General features: G+C 40.7%; 1 protein-coding gene and 1 long non-coding RNA gene across 2 annotated transcripts in view; both read left to right on the top strand.

Moving 5' to 3' along the window:
* il1rapl1b (interleukin 1 receptor accessory protein-like 1b) overlaps positions 1–18,928 on the top strand; it is a 142,578-nt gene that overhangs the window by 75,368 nt on the left and 48,282 nt on the right. The gene's annotated exons all lie outside the window — the stretch shown is intronic.
* On the top strand, positions 4,229–6,039 carry LOC125256588. The gene is made up of 2 exons (XR_007182145.1): positions 4,229–4,918; positions 5,915–6,039. It is a non-coding gene; the product is annotated as an uncharacterized LOC125256588 (long non-coding RNA).

The raw sequence follows: 18,928 nt of genomic DNA, 5'->3' as shown, positions 1-18,928 counted from the left end.
GTGTATTTGTACGATAGCAGTAACTGTGTAAAGTGACTGTTGTAGGGTATTTAAATAGACTGTTTAGTGTATTTAACTTCTGCTTTAAAAACATAATGTGATTTGACCCCTTTTTTGCACATAATATAGCATGTACTACACAGTTACATTCATGTTTGTTTTTATAGCCTTCAATATGAACATTGTTTCTAGGACAATATTGGGCAGGATGTAATTTTTTTTTTTTAAATTAAATACAGAATTTTTTTTTTAGATCCCAGCCCTATGGCATTCTTTAAATAATCAATTTTCCATGTAATGGAAGCGGTAATGATACATTATTATATCACTTGTTAAATGATTATTTAACAATTAGCCTATTCATTCCTGCATTTCTAAAACAAAAAATGTTTGCTCCCCACCAAAAATGTTTTGCACCAGCCGCCACTGCGTCTCACATTCATGTTTGACATCACACACTCAAGCACACATGACAGACGTGTGTATGAGAGTCTGTTTGAAGATTATCCTAGATTAAGCAAACAATATAGTGTGAGGATCGCACTAAAGAATGGGATGCCGTTACGAGGAATGGGATTTTCAAGAACAATCTGGACATTTATGTTGTTTAATATTACCCTGTGACGTCTTATCTAGAAACTTCTAAACGGACAAAAACTGATGAGTGGTCTGAAGACACGAGGATCCTGCAGGAGATAGAAACTCATTTTGAAGGGAAACTAAAAGAAAAGTTGAGACCTTGTGCAGCACCTGTCGTCCTGATGTGTGTCAGGGCTTTGTGATGAGGAGGCACTTTTCCTCTAAGCTCAGAGTAGTTTTAAATAAATGAGCGGCGAGGCCGCGGCCAGCGTGGAGGAGAATGTCTAATGTGGTTATATTTAGAACTCATTAGTGAGGCCCGGCCAAATGAAGGGCTGTTTTAAAGTGTTCTTCATTAATTACACAGGATCCTCCATCTTGATGGAGTGCGAGTGAGACGAGTTCTGGATTCCAAGAACCATATTCGGGTCAAAGAGATCCATACAGAGATTTGCACACGATATTGACAGTCGGGTTGACAGCGAGCAGCCTGCCTTCACGTGTGCAGAACGACCATGTGACCTTAAAGCGGAGCTTCTCAACCTTTTCCATTCTGAGGTCTCCATATAGGATGAGATATTCGCTCTGCTGTCCTTATGACAAAACTGCTTGTTTCCCAAACTGGGAATGTCAATATATGAATTAACAATTCATTTCAAGAACTGCATGTTAAAAAAGAAATATGATTTCAGTTCACTTCTTGACTACGTATTTTAGCACTTTAATTTTAGCACATTTGAGTTCAGTTATTTTAATATATTATTAAAGGTCCCGTTCTTCGTGATCCCATGTTTCAAACTTTAGTTAGTGTGTAATGTTGTTGTTAGAGTATAAATAAAATCTGTAAAATTCTAAAGCTCAAAGTTCAATGCCAAGCGAGATATTTTATTTAACAGAAGTCGCCTACATCGAACGGCCAGTTTGGACTACATCCCTCTACTTCCTTCTTTAATGACGTCACTAAAACAGTTTTTTGACTAACCTCCGCCCACAGGAATACACAAGAGTTGCGTTTGTAGAGTGTGTTTGTCGCCATGTCGTCGAAACGCTGTTATTTTCATCCCGCAGTCCAATCACCGGGTCTGATTCCGGCTCAAATTGATAGGGTAAAATTAAAGACATGTTTACAATAACACTGAGCGCGTGCATCTCCACGTTATGGTAAGAGGCGTGACCTTTCCGGGCAAGATGCGCTAAGCTGCTGTCGAATCACAACACAGGAACCGCTGGCACAATCAGAACTCGTTACGTATTTCTGAAGGAGGGACTTCATAGAACAAGGAAGTCATCAGCCCGTTTTTATGACAGTGGAAACAGCGGTGTACAGATAAGTAAATTATGTGAAAAATACTGTGTTTTTTTACACGCGAAACATGATTACATATTGTTATATTGCACACTATAAACACAATCAAAGCTTCAAAAAAACACGAAAAACGGGACCTTTAATAATTGTTATTCATTGAGATAATTTGGACGCCTGCTGAGGCCCCGGTTGAGAATCGGCATGAGAAATATACCTCCTTTAGTCCCAGATTGCATTGTGATGAGCTCATGAAAAACATTATAAGTTGATGTCATCCAACAAAAATGTTTCTTTCTATTATTGTGCTTATGACAGTATTTTAGTCATCAACATCTTATCATATAATATTAGCATATTATGGTATGCTTCTGGAGACGAGCAGCATTAGTGTGGTGATTCAGATGAGGTCAGTGGACATTGAGGCCATAGGGTTTGGAAAAGACTAGATTTATGAATGTTTTACTGTGAATGAGTACAGTGTTCATTTACAGTAAAGAGTCCTGACAATCAGAGTATAGTCCGTAAGACATGAAGACACTTCATACTCCGCAGCGGTTATGTATGTTGTTGTGTTTGTGGCAGCATTCAGGGCTCTCAGTGCTGCTGGTACAGTAAGCTGCTCAGCTCTCACATCCTGCTCTTTCTGTTTTTGATGACACATTTTCCTAGTTCTGCTACTTCCTGTGAGTGACAGAGACAGTTTTTTTCTCGAGTACACCAGTATGCACTGATGCATGGAACTACAATTCAAACAGAAGAGCAGAAATGTGTTGTGATTTTTCTGATAAGCAGAGACTGTTTTCCATCCAACTTGCATCAGACTAATTAGACCTGAAACCGTTGTGTTCATCCTGACCTGTGACCAGTACATTAATACCGCCCAATTATTCTCATTAGTAGTTGGATGCAGAGGTGGGTAGTAACGAAGTACATTTACTTCGTTACATGTACTTGAGTAGTTTTTTGGAAAATTTGTACTTTTTAGAGTAGATTAAAATGTGGGTACTTTTACTTTAACTTGAGTACATTTGTAATGAAAAATCTGTACTTTTACTTCGCTACAATGGGCAACGTTCATCTCGTTACTTTATTTTAATTCAATACTGTACATGTTAAGAAATGCGTAGTTTATTCCATGCACGCTGTCTCTTTTTTCATGAACGATGCCCGATTCACAAATGAATCACTCTTTTGAGTCGATTCTGTTCAAAGACTTGATCAAACAAGTTGGTAAAGCTGTCTAAATTGATTCGCGAATCAGTTTGAATGATTTGTTCAGTTCCTGCACGCGCTGAATCGTCTGAAGCGGTTTCTCACTCGGAGCGGATGAAGTGACAGTGGACCTACAGTCAATTAAAAGCAAATCTGCAAATGCATCCAATTGTTTGCCAGCGATGAAGATCTTTATTAGTTGAGCTGCGTATGCTGTCTGTGAACAATTCCACAGGTAGGCCTATCGATTTCATTTGATTTTACTTCATGATACACCCAGTAGCCGACATTTTACAACCAAACAGATTATTACGTCACTATAACAAAAGTATATTTCTTTACCGTTTTTATGGGCATATATCTTAATTTATACATTAATTTATACATATACTATTGCGCAATGGCGGCGCCAGCGACCTGTTCGTCTTGAAAATGAACGCTTTGCGTTGACACAGTTAAGCAGTTACACGCGCCTGCTGAAATATACATTTGATTACATTTTGGAGAACAGACCGAAGAAGATCCGTCAATGTGTATTTGATCATTGTTTGTGTCAAGTTCAGATATGAGCGCGAGCACATGTAAAGAGTTTTCTCTCTTCTTTAAAATGTAACGTTAGCTGTATACGTTATTAATATAGTAACGATACATTCGGGTTACAGATGCTAGAAATAATGCTTGTCTCTTCTATGTTTGTTTGTTGCAAAAATATCTAATTATGATAATAAATTAAATATCTATTTAAATAATAAACATTAAATAATAACATGCTATTGTGTGTGTGTGTGTGTGTATATATATATATATATATATATAAAATAAAAGTAACTAGTAACGAGCTACTTGAGTAAGATTTTTATTGGATACTTTTTTACTCTTACTCAAGTAACTATTAGGATTGTTACTTTCACTTTTACTTTGAGTAAATATTTCTCTAAGTACTTGTACTTTTACTTGAGTACAGTTTTTGGATACTCTACCCACCTCTGGTTGGATGAGACACACCTCACAGTTGGCATCCTGGGAAACCAAAACGGAGTCCAAGATTGTGTGGACCAGATTCCAGTTCGACACTCGCTGGTCTGGTGAGAGAGAGACGTGTCGTCTGTGTGAAGGTGATGGCGCGTCCTCCTGTCTCTCTTCAGTCTTGTCTCTGTCTTCCTGAAATGCTTGAGCTTTATAAATCAGGTGTATTAAAGGTTTTATATGTGAAGCTGCATATGACTGCTATCCCCTCCACATTTCTCTCTCTCTCTCTTTTACTCTCTTTCTCATTTTTAATCCTCCTCTCACAGAAAGCACTCTGCACATGTCTTAAAAGTGAGTCAGTGAATAAAAGGCCGTTTGATGTTTTTTTTTATTCTAGCTGCACTTTCATTGCTGCGTGAAATTAATATCTTTGCTAACAGCTGTCCAAAGGAGGTGTAGTGTGCTCTCTGATCTGTTTAAAACAGCCACAGGTCCACATGAATGCACTGTTTCCATCCTTTCAGCCATTAATGGCTGTTAACATGTTCCATTTTCTCTATCAATCACAATCTGAGTGTGTGATGGTGAGTTTAGTGGCTTCCATTCGATTTGCTTTGAAGGGAGTTTTCAGAATGCTGAGGTCAGCTGTGATTGGGGTGTGTTTAGGGGTGGAGCTAGAGGTGTGGTTTGGGCAGAGCCATAGAGAGAGAGAGTTGCGACAACTCCATAGACTCCAATGGAACGTTTTTTTACAGCAATGGCGGCTCGTGGAGCCTCTCAATAGTTCCCGGAAGTAGCAGCCGCGCCGTAGAGTTACAGCAGAACAGACCGTTTGTGATGTACTTTTAAAAGGTAAGCCGTTTAAATTATACGATTTTATAGTATCAGTACATCTGAATCAAATTAACTTGTGTATTAAAGCATGCTAGCTGATATTGCTCACTAAATAAATAGTTCCAGGGGATAGTAGATTAGATAATAGATTAAAACAATTTATTCATCGTTGTGTAATTAGAGAAAAAGGATTCTAAACGGGGTTAAATATAACTTTGGGGCTTGTGGTGGGTGAAAGTGGTAAAATGAGAATATCCTTATTCCATATTAAATGTACAACCCAGGTGAAAAAATACTATAGTAAATAGTATAGTGTTTTTGAACCATACTATAGTAAATTGTAGTATACTATATTATAGTATTTACAACACGTTGTTAATGAATGCTACAGCATACTGCAATATAGTGAACTGATAAACTGTAATAAATACTGTAGTATACTTTAGTTTTTTACTGCAGTACTGTTTTACTGTAGTTTTTTATTGTAGTATAATATACCCTAAAGTTGTAGAAAACTTAGTACAGTATTGGGTAACTTAATTTGTTTATATTATTGCTATAGTTGTTCTATTATCACAGCAACTATAGAATTACCACAACAAATTAATTCAAGTACTTTACTATAGTATGGTTCAAAAACACTATGGTATTTACTATAAATTACTATAGTATTTTTTTCACCTGGTAATAAAGAAAAAAAATCCTTATTTTAGAATTTATATTCGAGAATGTATTGTGATTCTGTTGTCTGTCTATTATGTGTCTATTTTTGGATTGATGGGGAGAGGGAAGTTTATAAGTGAGATAAAAAAAAAACAATGCTTAAAAGCAGCAAAAATAAAATAAAATAAATATATATATATATATATATATATATATATATATATATATATATATATATATTACACTAGGCTAAATGGGAAATCATACTAAATACCAAAACTGTATATTATATACTACTACTGTATTTAATTTCTCCCATTTTGTTTCCTTTTATCTTGCTTTCAATACAAGCACAAAGGGGATTCAGATCCTGAAGACTCCATGCAATGATGCTGTCACCGCCAGTCTCTGCTCCTTGGATTTTGCAAGCTTTTCCTTGCTCCTTATTTTTAATAAACCTTTAATAAACATAAAAAGTTCCCAGTGTTGGTTTTTGTGAAAAAAGGCAGATACAACCTATATATGATTAACACACAACTTGGCGCACAATCTTTAGTTCTATTTAGATTGCTCCTGCTGACTAGAACATAACTTTCTCCTTTCCGTGTCAGTGGGGAAACCATGCATTCATACTGCTTTCTCTGAGTGACTGGATCATCCTCATGCAACACTGCAAACCATAGTGGGGAGACAACAAGAACATGTAGGAAAGGACAGACGAAATGCTTGACATGCAGTTTATTATAAATGTATAAATCCATTGCACTAAATCAGTGCAGAAGTCAATGTGTGTATAATGTTTTATTTTAGAATTGAATATATTGTGTATGAATGTATATATAATAAGTGAATGGGGTGCATAAGAATTGTTAACATTAAGATTAAATAAATTTCACTTAATTAAATTTTACATTTCACTTATTTGCAATGGGTTTTTTAAGACAACCTGTCACCTGCAGGTCTCCTGTCCCTGTAAAACCATAGTGGACATGACTTGATTGCCCTGAACTAACATACAAGTTTAAAAACATAAAAATACTTCAAAACAACTGCAACGCGATCTTTAAACCAGGTAATGTTAGCCAGAAATATGTTAACAAGGCAGGCAACGCTGGTTGACAACACTAATCCTCAAATATTAGCAGGTTTTTATCTTTTAAAAACAACATTGCTGTAACTACAAACACATGCTACATTCACATGTCGGTGTATTACGTAAATATTGTAAACCGATGCATTTATTGACTACAAATTACCAAAAATCACGGTTCTGTCTCTCTAACCCTATCTTTTTGAATTGCCGCCGAGGCACTTCCTGGAACTATCTGAAGGCTACACGAATCACGTGACAATCAAGCGTTTTGAATTTCCGTTGTCGCAACTCTGTCTCTCTATGGCTCTGGGTTTGGGGTGAGTTTAGAGGTGGAGCTAGAGATGTGGTTTGGGGTGTGGCTAGGGGTGGAGCTAGAGAAGTGGTTTGGGGTGTGGCTAGGGGTGGAGCTAGAGAAGTGGTTTGGGGTGTGGCTAGGGGTGGAGCTAGAGAAGTGGTTTGGGGTGTGGCTAGGGGTGGAGCTAGAGGTGTGGTTTGGGGTGAATTTAGAGGTGGAGCTAGAGGTGTGGTTTGGGGTGTGTTTAGAGGTGGAGCTAGAGAAGTGGTTTGGGGTGTGGCTAGGGGTGGAGCTAGAAGTGTGGTTTGGGGTGAGTTTAGAGGTGGAGCTAGAGGTGTGGTTTGGGGTGAGTTTAGAGGTGGAGCTAGAGGTGTGGTTTGGGGTGTGTTTAGGGGTGGAGCTAGAGAAGTGGTTTGGGGTGAGTTTAGGGGTGGAGCTAGAGAAGTGGTTTGGGGTGTGTTTTTAGGGGTGGAGCAAGAGAAGTGATTTGGGGTGTGTTTAGGGGTGGAGCTAGAGAAGTGGTTTGGGGTGAGTTTAGGGGTGGAGCTAGAGATGTGGTTTGGGGTGTATTTCGGGGTGGAGCTAGAGAAGTGGTTTGGGGTGAGTTTAGGGGTGGGGCTAGAGATGTGGTTTGGGGTGGAGCTAGAGTAGTGGTTTGGGGTGAGTTTAGGGGTGGAGCTAGAGGTGTGGTTTGGGGTGTATTTCGGGGTGGAGCTAGAGAAGTGGTTTGGGGTGAGTTTAGGGGTGGAGCTAGAGATGTGGTTTGGGGTGGAGCTAGAGTAGTGGTTTGGGGTGAGTTTAGGGGTGGATCTAGAGGTGTGGTTTGGGGTGTATTTCGGGGTGGAGCTAGAGAAGTGGTTTGGGGTGAGTTTAGGGGTGGAGCTAGAGGTGTGGTTTGGGGTGTATTTCGGGGTGGAGCTAGAGAAGTGGTTTGGGGTGAGTTTAGGGGTGGAGCTAGAGGTGTGGTTTGGGGTGTATTTCGGGGTGGAGCTAGAGAAGTGGTTTGGGGTGAGTTTAGGGGTGGGGCTAGAGATGTGGTTTGGGGTGGAGCTAGAGTAGTGGTTTGGGGTGAGTTTAGGGGTGGATCTAGAGGTGTGGTTTGGGGTGTATTTCGGGGTGGAGCTAGAGAAGTGGTTTGGGGTGAGTTTAGAGGTGGAGCTAGAGATGAGGTTCATGGTGTGTTGAGGGGTGGAGCTAGAGAAGTGGTTTGGGGTGAGTTTAGGGGTGGAGCTAGAGAAGTGGTTTGGGGTGAGTTTAGAGGTGGAGCTAGAGATGTGGTTTGGGGTGGAGCTAGAGTAGTGGTTTGGGGTGAGTTTAGAGGTGGAGCTAGAGGTGTGGTTTGGGGTGAGTTTAGGGGTGGAGCTAGAGATGTGGTTTGGGGTGGAGCTAGAGTAGTGGTTTGGGGTGAGTTTAGAGGTGGAGCTAGAGGTGTGGTTTGGGGTGTATTTCGGGGTGGAGCTAGAGAAGTGGTTTGGGGTGTGTTTTTAGGGGTGGAGCAAGAGAAGTGATTTGGGGTGTGTTTAGGGGTGGAGCTAGAGAAGTGGTTTGGGGTGAGTTTAGGGGTGGAGCTAGAGATGTGGTTTGGGGTGGAGCTAGAGTAGTGGTTTGGGGTGAGTTTAGAGGTGGAGCTAGAGGTGTGGTTTGGGGTGTATTTCGGGGTGGAGCTAGAGAAGTGGTTTGGGGTGAGTTTAGGGGTGGGGCTAGAGATGTGGTTTGGGGTGGAGCTAGAGTAGTGGTTTGGGGTGAGTTTAGGGGTGGATCTAGAGGTGTGGTTTGGGGTGTATTTCGGGGTGGAGCTAGAGAAGTGATTTGGGGTGTGTTGAGGGGTGGAGCTAGAGAAGTGATTTGGGGTGTGTTGAGGGGTGGAGCTAGAGGCATGGTTCAGGGTGGAGTCTGACCGTCTTGATTGCAGCCAGCATTATATTACGTGTTGTGTGTTAAAACACACACATTCTTTGAGCTCAGCATGTGTCCATATTCCTGTGCAGAACGCATTCATTGTTTCCATTTCATTCTCTCCTGCGAATGATAAGTGTTAATGGAGTATGTGTAAATGTCAGCTGTCTCATGAATTCATACATCTGGGATCTGTAATGACGATCACACATCATCAATTAATGCGTCTCCCTGGCAAATTATCACTCAATTTGTGTCTCAGCGTACAGGGTGTTAAACTGCTGTTAATGAAACTCAAAAACACTTTGCTTTCACACCGACAGTTTTTCTTCTTTTGGGAATCACTCAGTGTTTCCATCTTCAAATCTACCCCTTAACACTATGATATCAGACATCCATTCAACTACAAACATCTGAAAAATGATTCAGTGACCTTATGATTGTTTAGACGCCTCTACTGCCTCTATTGGTTCATTTGGAAACTACAGGCTATAACCTCTCATCAAAATAAGATGCAGACAATGAATGATAATGTCAAGAAATGTCAGGCATATTTTATGTTTTCTAGGTGTTGGTTTATTTATGAAATTCAGCGGTACATCATTGAAGAAAGAATCTGACGTGAGAGAAGAAGGGAAGTGCTTTATTTTTATGCTCCAGACCTGCCCAGACTTTAGCTCTGTTTTTTCCCAGATGGAGTAATTGGCTCTCAGGCAGAGCTCGAGTCTCGAGCTGTCAGTAAACACATCATCTCTATATAATTGAACACTTTCCTGTAGTTTTAATAGCACATTGTTTCAATGGCAAGTGGAACAGACCTCATTCGTCCTTCCGTTTGCTTTTCTAAGGGAAATAAGTCTTATTTGGCTTATTTGTGTGTGAGGTTTTCTTAGGACAAGTCAAACTTGTAAAAAAGAAACACTCCAGACTGTAAAGCCCCCCCAACTCAACTTCTTCCAAAGCATATTGCAGGTGGGGAAAGGTCAGGACAGATGGAGCAGGACTCTCCTTCATGTTTGTATGGACTGTGAGCGACTGTATGAATAATTCAGACTGTGTCATGTGACAGAGACACGTTCTCCCGTCTGGACGCAATAGGCTTTGTGTGTCATACAGAGGGGTCAGATACACGAGCCCAGAAAAATCCACAGGACTGTTTCTGTCTCTTAATGGGAGCGACGGGTTACATTAGGCATAATCATTTCTGTGTGGTGTCTTCAGCCCCAGCGGGCTGTAATTTTCACCTCCGCTGCCCCTCTGCCACATGACAGCTGCTGGAGCCGTGACACTATCATTTTCCCTCCTGTTTCTCCAGCTCTCGCTGACCTGTGCGATCATGTTGGAGGTTCAGTTTTCTCTTTACTAACATCCATGTTCACTTATTTGTTTGTTTGTTGCACATATTATTACAAATTATTACAAATTATATATATATATACTACCGCTCAAAAGTTTGGGATCGGTAAGATTTTGAATGTTTTTAAAAGAAGTTTCATCTGCTCACCAAGGGTGCATTTACTTAATTAAAAATACAGTAAAAACAGTAATATTGTGAAAAATTATTACAATTTAAAATGACTGTTTTCTATTTGAAAATATTTTAAAATGTAATTTATTCTCGTGTTGGCAAAGCTGAATTTTCAGCATCGTTACTCCAGTCTTCAGTGTCACATGATCCTTCAGAAATCATTCTAATATGATGATTTGATGCTCAAGAAACATTTAATGTGTACAATTGTACAAAATATTTGTGTACAATATTTTTTTTCAGGATTCTTTGATGAATAGAAAGTTCAAAAGAACAGTGTTTATTTGAAATCTAATCTTTTGTAACATTATAAATGGCATTTCAATTCATTTCTTTAATTTCTTTTCAATAAAATAAAAATAAAAATTCTTACTGACCCCAAACTTTGTAATGGTAGTGTAAAATGTTAAAAAGCTTTGTATTTCAGATAAATGCTGTTCTTTTGAACTTTCTATTCATCAAAGAATCCTGAAAAAAAATATTGTACACAAATATTTTGTACAATTGTAAACAATAAATGTTTCTTGAGCATCAAATCATCATATCAGAATGATTTCTGAAGGATCATGTGACACTGAAGACTGGAGTAACGATGCTGAAAATTCATCTTTGATCACAGGAATAAATTACTTTGTCAAATATATTCAAATAGAAAACAGTTATTTTAAATTGTAATAATATTTCACAATATTACTGTTTTTACTGTATTTTTAATTAAGTAAATGCACCCTTGGTGAGCAGACGAAACTTCTTTTAAAAACATTAAAAATCTTACCGATCCCAAACTTTTGAGCGGTAGTATATATATATACAGTATATACCGACCAGACATAACATCATGAGCACTGACAGGTGAAGTGAACAACACTGATCATCTCTTCATCACGGCACCTGTTAGTGGGTGGATATATTAGGCAGCAAGTGAACATTTTGTCTTCAAAGTTGATGTTAGAAGCAGGAAAAATGGGCAAGCGATTTTGAGCGAGTTTGACAAGGACCAAATTGTGATGGCTAGACGACTGGATCAGAGCATCTCCAAAACTGCAGCTCTTGTGGGGTGTTCCCGGTCTGCAGTGGTCAGTATCTATCAAAAGTGATCCAAGGAAGGAACAGTGGTGACCCGGAGACAGGCTCATTGAAGGCTGGCCCGTGTGGTCCAATCCAACAGACGAGCTCCTGTAGCTCAAACTGCTCCAGAAGTTAATGATGGTTCTGATAGAAAGGTGTCAGAATACACAGTGCATCAGTTTGTTGTGTATGGAGCTGCATAGCTGCAGACCAGTCATGCTGACCCCTGTCCACCGCCGAAAGACAAAACATTTAGATCGTTAAATATCTTAAAGTAAGACATATAGAATCAGAGAGAATCTGTCTATAATAAAGTGGATCTCTCCAGTGAATCAGTCGTGTCTAGCAGTGTGAACGTCCATTTCATGGTCACTTCATCTGATATTGTCTTGTTTTGAATTGTTTAAGTGAGTGGTAATTTGTTGTGGTTGTTTTTAGGGCTGAATAACACTGGAGTTCAAATTGAATTTTTCATCATGAATATGTCTTGTATTGTTGTCAGTGTCTCAGTGGGTTAGTTGTGGTGTTACACACACTCAGCATGTGTTGTTGTTGTTGTGAACGGGTCTCTGGCCGTGTGCCCTGAATGTGCTGCTGTAACAAACTGACCTGTTTGAGCAGGTGGACAGGCTGGCAGTGTCCGTCTCTGAGCGTTAGCCCTGTGTGTGTGTGTGTGTGTGTGTGTGTGTATCAGTCCAGTAGTCCACATGTACCGTCAGCGTCCCTCACATGTTCCTCCCTGTACATCTCCATCACTCTTCCTGTTGTCCATCTGTAAGGACACGCTTTTAATGGTCTCATTTATGATTATTCCACGTTTGATAAACATTTAACCACCATTAAAAAGATTCATTCATTCACTGGCAAACTAAATGAGCATAAATCTTTCCTCAGCTCTTGTTGAGTTTAATGAGAGCGACCGCGGCCTTCTGATGTGCCAGGTGTTTGTTCAGATCCTCCGTCACTGCAGCGTTTGTTTCGGCTAGTGAAGTTTGTCAAGGGCAGAACTGAACGTGTCAGTGTTCACTTTAATGTTCTACTGAAGAGAACAGATGGCTAATGTGTGACGCTCACATCTGATTGGCCAGCTGAGATTTCAAGATAAAAACTAGAGAGAAAGAGAGTGAGACAGACAGACAGAGCGAGTTTCCCTCTGAGCAACCCAAACATTATAATCTCCTGCAAACATCTTTCTTGTAGATTTATGGAGTTGGAGCCGTCTGTTATCTGACGTCTTTGTGTGTTTTGTTGAGGCGCAGACGGTGACATTCATGCATATTCATTCAATTAAAACAATCAAGTGCCTCTTTTTGATTTCCACTATAAACTCTCGACACGAGTGGTGTCTCTTCAGAAACAACACACTTCTTCATGCTGCAGCGAGAGGGACATTTACTCTATCTCTTAATTAAAGATCATATCACATCGTTTTCTTCACAAGAGAAGAAAAATTCACTTCAAAGAAAGAGTGAGAAAAATCATTTCTGTAAGTTCACCAACTGAAAATGAGGCAAAGTTATTTGCATGAGAAAGATTGACGTTTTTAATATCCACTGCAGCGGCAGCAGGATTGGCGTGACTGAGCCGTCAGAACTCCAGCCGTCCAGAGCATCGTCCTCATTATTGAGAAAACAATGCGTAATTAAAGTAATCATGATTAATTACCATTCGCTCACCATTTGTACATCTGCTTAATTATAAGTTTGAAAAATTCCTTCGCATCTGAATTCATATTTGTGCGACGCTTGTTCTGATGCGGTGTCGACGGTTTAGAGCGTCCTGCTCGTTTCTGAAGTCTGAAGACGACTGGATTTGTAAACAGCTGGATGTTCATCCGTTGTCTTAATTACACAAGAGCGCACGAGAATTGCCTGTCATTGCAGGGAGAAATGAAGCCCAAAGCTAGACGTCTACATCACACACGGCCGCTGCTGAGAAGGCAGTATACAGTGACGTACGGGAATCGATAGAGCGTTTTCCCTCTGCGCTTCATAAAGGTCTCAGCGTTTGCCCATTACAGAGGGCTGCTGGACTGCAGTAGGTGGGCTAGCAGGGTGAACGAACATGTTCATTAAGGGAACGCGCTGACAACTAAAGCCGCTTTAACCGTCAGACACCCGGGAGTCCCCGGAGAGGAACCCTCGGAGGAGAAGCGGGACGTTAACCACAGTGTCAAAGCAGGTGGAATAATTAAGAAAAAAGAGAGAGCTCATTTAAAAGGGCTAAATCATGGCTGTAAGTTAATTATGTTGCCTTACCTTACACAGGAAGTGGCTGCACCAGGGGAGTGCGATGGATTTCCTTTTAAGGAAGCTCCCGGCTCATTAGCAAACAGCCACTTTTGAAAAGGAGCACGAAATAAGCCGCCTGACGGCCCGCAATGTGATTGACAGGTCAGTCCTCACCTGACGTCATTCATTTTGTGTTGTTCTAGAGGAGAGGTTGACGTCAGATTGCTCAATCCATTCAAGAATTGAGGCGTTGTACACGTTTAACAAGTCAGCTAGTGCAGGTGCGTCTCTAATGATAGACCACGGCCGTTTCAGAAAGCTGCAGCGGCGCGTCACTGATGTTCAGATCCTCATTAAACCGCCTGCTGACATGTTAGAAAGGCGACTCAGCTTTAAGATATAATTTAAGCCGCTTGCCGTTAACTCTGTGTTTATTCCGCAGAATTAATGCCAAATGCCTAAAGGGATAGTTCATCTGAAAAACGAATGTTGTTTCAATCCTGAATGACCGTTGTTCTTCTGTGGAACACACAATTAAAGGGTTAGTTCACCCAAAAATGAAAATGATGTCATTAATGACTCACCCTCATGTCGTTCCACACCTCCGTTCATCTTCAGAACACGGTTTAAGATATTTTAGATTTAGTCCGAGAGCTTTCTGTCCCTCCATTGAAAGTGTTTGTACGGTAGACTGTCCATGTCCACACTCTAAAAAATAAAACATTGGTTCAACAAAACAAAAACAAAAAAAGTTAACATTTTCCACTAGAATTTTTAACTTAAGCCAATTGGGAGAATTACATTAATTCAAAGCAATATTTTGAGTTGATCCAACATAATGTTTTAAGTAAGGTGAAGACGCTTTTTGGACACAATAAAACGCATTTCTAACATGAACTTACCAAGCACCGCTTGTCACCATGATGGTAACTCTCCAAAAACAAAACATTAATTACTGCTAAATCTCCCTTACCATTAATCTTGTGCAAAAAACATTATATAACACTTAATTTTAGCATTTACTCTCCCTTTCAAGTGCCATGGGCAAAGCATGATGGGAAATATAAATCCCAGCCCAGTTTCACTTAACTTAAGTTTAAAATTAAAAGAAGTGTTCATACAACTCAAAACAATGAAACACGTCATCAGATTGTATTTTACATTAACAGAACTTAAAATTAAATACATTTTTGATTAACTGGAAATGTTAAACTATGACAAGTCATAATAGTATATCGAATCAATAGGCATAATTTGTGTGTCATCCAAGCTCAATAAAATAACAATTACAAGTAAAAAGTCTAACAGCATTTCAGAACTTGATTTTTTATTTCACAACAATATATATATTTAAGTAATGACTAAAGGTCCCCTGAATTAGTTTTTAGAGTGCAGAAAGGTAATAAAACATCATCAAAGTAGTCCATGTGACATCAGTGGGTTAGTTAGAAGTGTTTGAAGCATCGAAAATACATTTTGGTCCAAAAATAACAAAAACTACAACTTTATTCAGCATTGAATTCTCTTCCGGAATCTTTTCCATTGAATTGATTCCATTGAATCCTTTCATCTGTTGGCGTTGATAATGCACTTTTACGTCGTTGTTTTTGGCGATTAGGACATCCGCGACATGCACACTTATAGCAATAAATATAGCAATACCAAAATACAAACAATGTAGAATAGCTTGAATACAGCGTGCGTCTCCCTCAGACTGCAAACGAAGCTCTGGCGCACCGGATAACACGTCAGCAGCGTCACTGCGGAGTCGTGAACCACACTCCGGAGCAGAAGGGGGCGGTAATGCACCAATAAGCTGGATGCCAACCGCCGTAAAACAGGGAAGAAGAAGAAGAAGCGGAGTCGTGAACGCGGATTGACAACAGACCTGGAAGAGAAGACAATGCTGAATAAAGTCGTAGTTTTTGTTATTTTTGGACCAAAATGTATTTGTGATGCTTCAAAAACTTCTAACTAACCCTCTGATGTCACATGGACTACTTTGATGATGTTTTTATTACCTTTCTGGACATGGACAGCACAAACACTTTCAATGGAGGGACAGAAAGCTCTCGAACTAAATCTAAAATATCTTAAACTGTGTTCTGAAGATGAACGAAGGTCTTACGGGTGTGGAACGACATGAGGGTGAGTCATTAATGATATAATTTTCATTTTTGGGTGATCTAACCCTTTAAATTTTCAGAGTAATTTTTGTCCATACAAAGTCAGTGGGCTCCAATATTGTTCTGTTCCCAACATTCTTCAAAATGTCCTCTTTTTTGTTAAGCAGAAGCATACAGATTTGGGGCAAGTTTTCATTTTTGGGTGAACTATCGCTTTAATGTCCTCAAGTTATTAGTGTAATCAGTTTGTCCGTGTACCTTTAACAGAAGGGTTAACTAGTCACATCATCACCTTCAGTCAGTGCCATGTTATCAAGTTTTTTATTTATCCGTCACGTTTCCGTGCTGGTAGAATGTCAAGTGGCCGCGCTAAGTGCAGTGTTCAGGTTGTAATCGCCGGGCTCAGCTGCTGCTCGTCCGTGTTGATAGTGTTGGCTGTTGTAAGGCGGAGCGGCCGTTGACAGAGGGTATTAAAGTTAATCAGCATAGAAATGTCAGAAGGCTTCTTTCACACACGTTAGTGTTCTGCTAGCGCTCTCAAACAATGCGTCCTCGCTGTGTCAGGCGACTTCTAGAGGGCCAGCGCTCAGATCTATTCTTTGAGTGCGCCGGCGTAATCATGCGTGACCGGGAGCGACTGAGCTCTTTAATTAGAGAGACACGCATTCATTATTTACCCTTTTCTCAGAGGAGATTAGCTGGAGCCGATGCTTTGTGGGAGAGATACAGAGCTAAATGTACCTGAGACGGGCCTTCCTCCACCTGCTCACCGATTCAAGAGTCTGGAGGGTCTGAAAACGAGCGCCTTCCTCCGGCCATCTACAGTCTCCTGGCTCCCAAAGGTGTTGCTCCAGGTACGTTCGCGTCTTCTAGACGGTGTAAGTTCATATTCAGCTCCGAACTGAAGGCACACTGTTGGAGGAGGTTTTTAATTATAATAAATGAATCGATGTGAAGGTTCTAATGAGCAGATGCTAACAGTGATATTTAAAAAGCTCTCATTAAACAGTCTGAAGAGCTTTTGATGGCAGTATGTATGAGGTCACATCCTCTGGCCGGATGAAAGAGGAACTCTAGAAGGTCGTGCGGTTCATTTATCAAGCGCATCCAAAGGGTCGAGCCGCGATCCAGGCCTTTGAAGCTCCTCTGCTGGCTCGATAGACGGTCGATGGGCCAACACAGGGTTCCAGGGAAACTTCACCCCGCGGCTTTTGAAGTCACTTTGTTTGCGCAGAAACCGTTCACTTAGCTGAAGGTCTTTATGAGAGCATAAGGAACGTTTGATTGGCTTTTAGTGTTCCCTGACAAAAGAGAAACCAAAGTTATGGTATATTTGCTTTGAAAGTGAGTGTGGAAGCTAAAAAATCCCATGTGAATCTGCTATCTGATGCACATCAATACATCAGGTCTTTTTTCAGTGTGGGTTAGATTCAAGTGGCAGACTAACAAGCACGAAAAAACAAAACAACTGGAAAACCGTGTAATCCAGCTGGATTTACGCACCTTCTCCGCTGGTTGCCAGGAATTTCTTCTTAGCGTGTCCCTTTAGTAATTTACAGAATCAGTGGGACCCAATTATATTCAGGAGGAAGATGTCAGGCGCTCACCCCAACAGCTCCGCTCCGTACTGGAACAAAAGAATCGGCTTGCGCGGAGCTGACGGCGTGTTTAGAAGTGGATTACTTTCTTCAGAAAGCTCAGTTCTGGGCCTGGCTGGGAGCCTGTGATGTTCAGCAGCCATACGGAGAGCAATTTCCTTTCCGTCTCAGTCCTGACATTTCTTAAAGAGACCCCCCAGAGCGCAGCTCTCTCGCCCTCTGCGTGATTAGCCGTATAGCGCCGCGCCGTCGACTTGCAGAATTACAGCAGCAGAGCTCACAGCGATGGTTTCACATGGATGAAACTAACGGAAAGGTCAACAGGACGAGACGCCTCGTGTGTATCGGGCTACAGGGATCAGTTATTGTAATTATGAGTTGAACATGAGAGTGTGATGTTTCTTCACAGAGCTGAAATGATTGGAGCATCAGCTTTTATTAGATTCATCACTGGAACAAACATGAAAATGCTCCAGGTAAAGACTCGTCTCAGATCTGTGTAAGTAGTAGAAGCCTGAAATTACATAGAATGTGCAAATGTGTAACAAACAGCATGGCTGGTCTGAAATCTGTAATAAAGCTAATCTCTGACAAAACAGTTTTTCTTGATAATTCATTCTAATTAGCGATGCTCCATGCTTTTTTCTGTTTGTGATGAGCGAGAATGTTGTCTTCTGTCTCGTTCAGTCTCTTAATATTAACTGAGTGTCTTTAAAAGCTGCGGCCTGTGTTTGCACTGACCATGTGCTCCTCCGTAAACCCACTGTCCTCTCATCTTCTGAAGCCCGTCCAGTCATCAAGCTCATCATCTAAAGCTGCTTCGACGCACGTGATGATGGATTCAGTTCCTCCGATGGCCTCGGCGGATCTCGGGCAGTACAGCGGCTCTGTCAGATACGTCATCATGGACCAGCGTCTGTGCGTTTCCAGCAGCTTGTTGAATCACTGGCACACAGAATTCAGGCTGTTTTGGGGGCAAACGTGGTCCATTCCAGTATTAGAGAAGTGTGTACACACACAGGATAGACTTAATCTCTCAGGAAACAAGCGTTAATGAGAGACAGAGACAGTGAGAGGGAAGACATCTTTCTGAGGAGAGAGCCATGCAAATATCTCACCCAGCAATTCATTATTTCTTTCCCTTGAACCTCTCCCACAGAATAATGATCCCAAATACGCAGCAGTCACCAGCGGTCTCTCCTAAGCAGAAATTGGATTTTGGATGAATGATCAGAAGGTTTACATTTCATCAAAATTCCCACGGTTTAAATTCAACCTCGCAGAGCCGGAAATGAGAGTAGCTCTCCTTTGCTTCACCTGTGCAAAAAGACACACACACACACACACACACACACACGCACACAGGTTTGTTTTGCTATCAAAGTGAGGACTCTCCATAGGCGTAATGGTTTTTATACTGTACAAACTGTACATTCTCTCCCCCTACACTACCCCTAACCCTAACCCATCACAGACAACTGTCTGCATTTTTACATATTTAATTCATTGTTTAGTGTGTTTTTAAAGCTA

The sequence above is a fragment of the Megalobrama amblycephala genome, linkage group LG21, assembly GCF_018812025.1.
Source record: "Megalobrama amblycephala isolate DHTTF-2021 linkage group LG21, ASM1881202v1, whole genome shotgun sequence".
In the NCBI taxonomy this organism is placed as follows: domain Eukaryota; kingdom Metazoa; phylum Chordata; class Actinopteri; order Cypriniformes; family Xenocyprididae; genus Megalobrama; species Megalobrama amblycephala.
The sequence above is the reverse complement of the archived record's forward strand: the minus strand, read 5'-3'. Positions and strand labels throughout refer to the sequence as shown.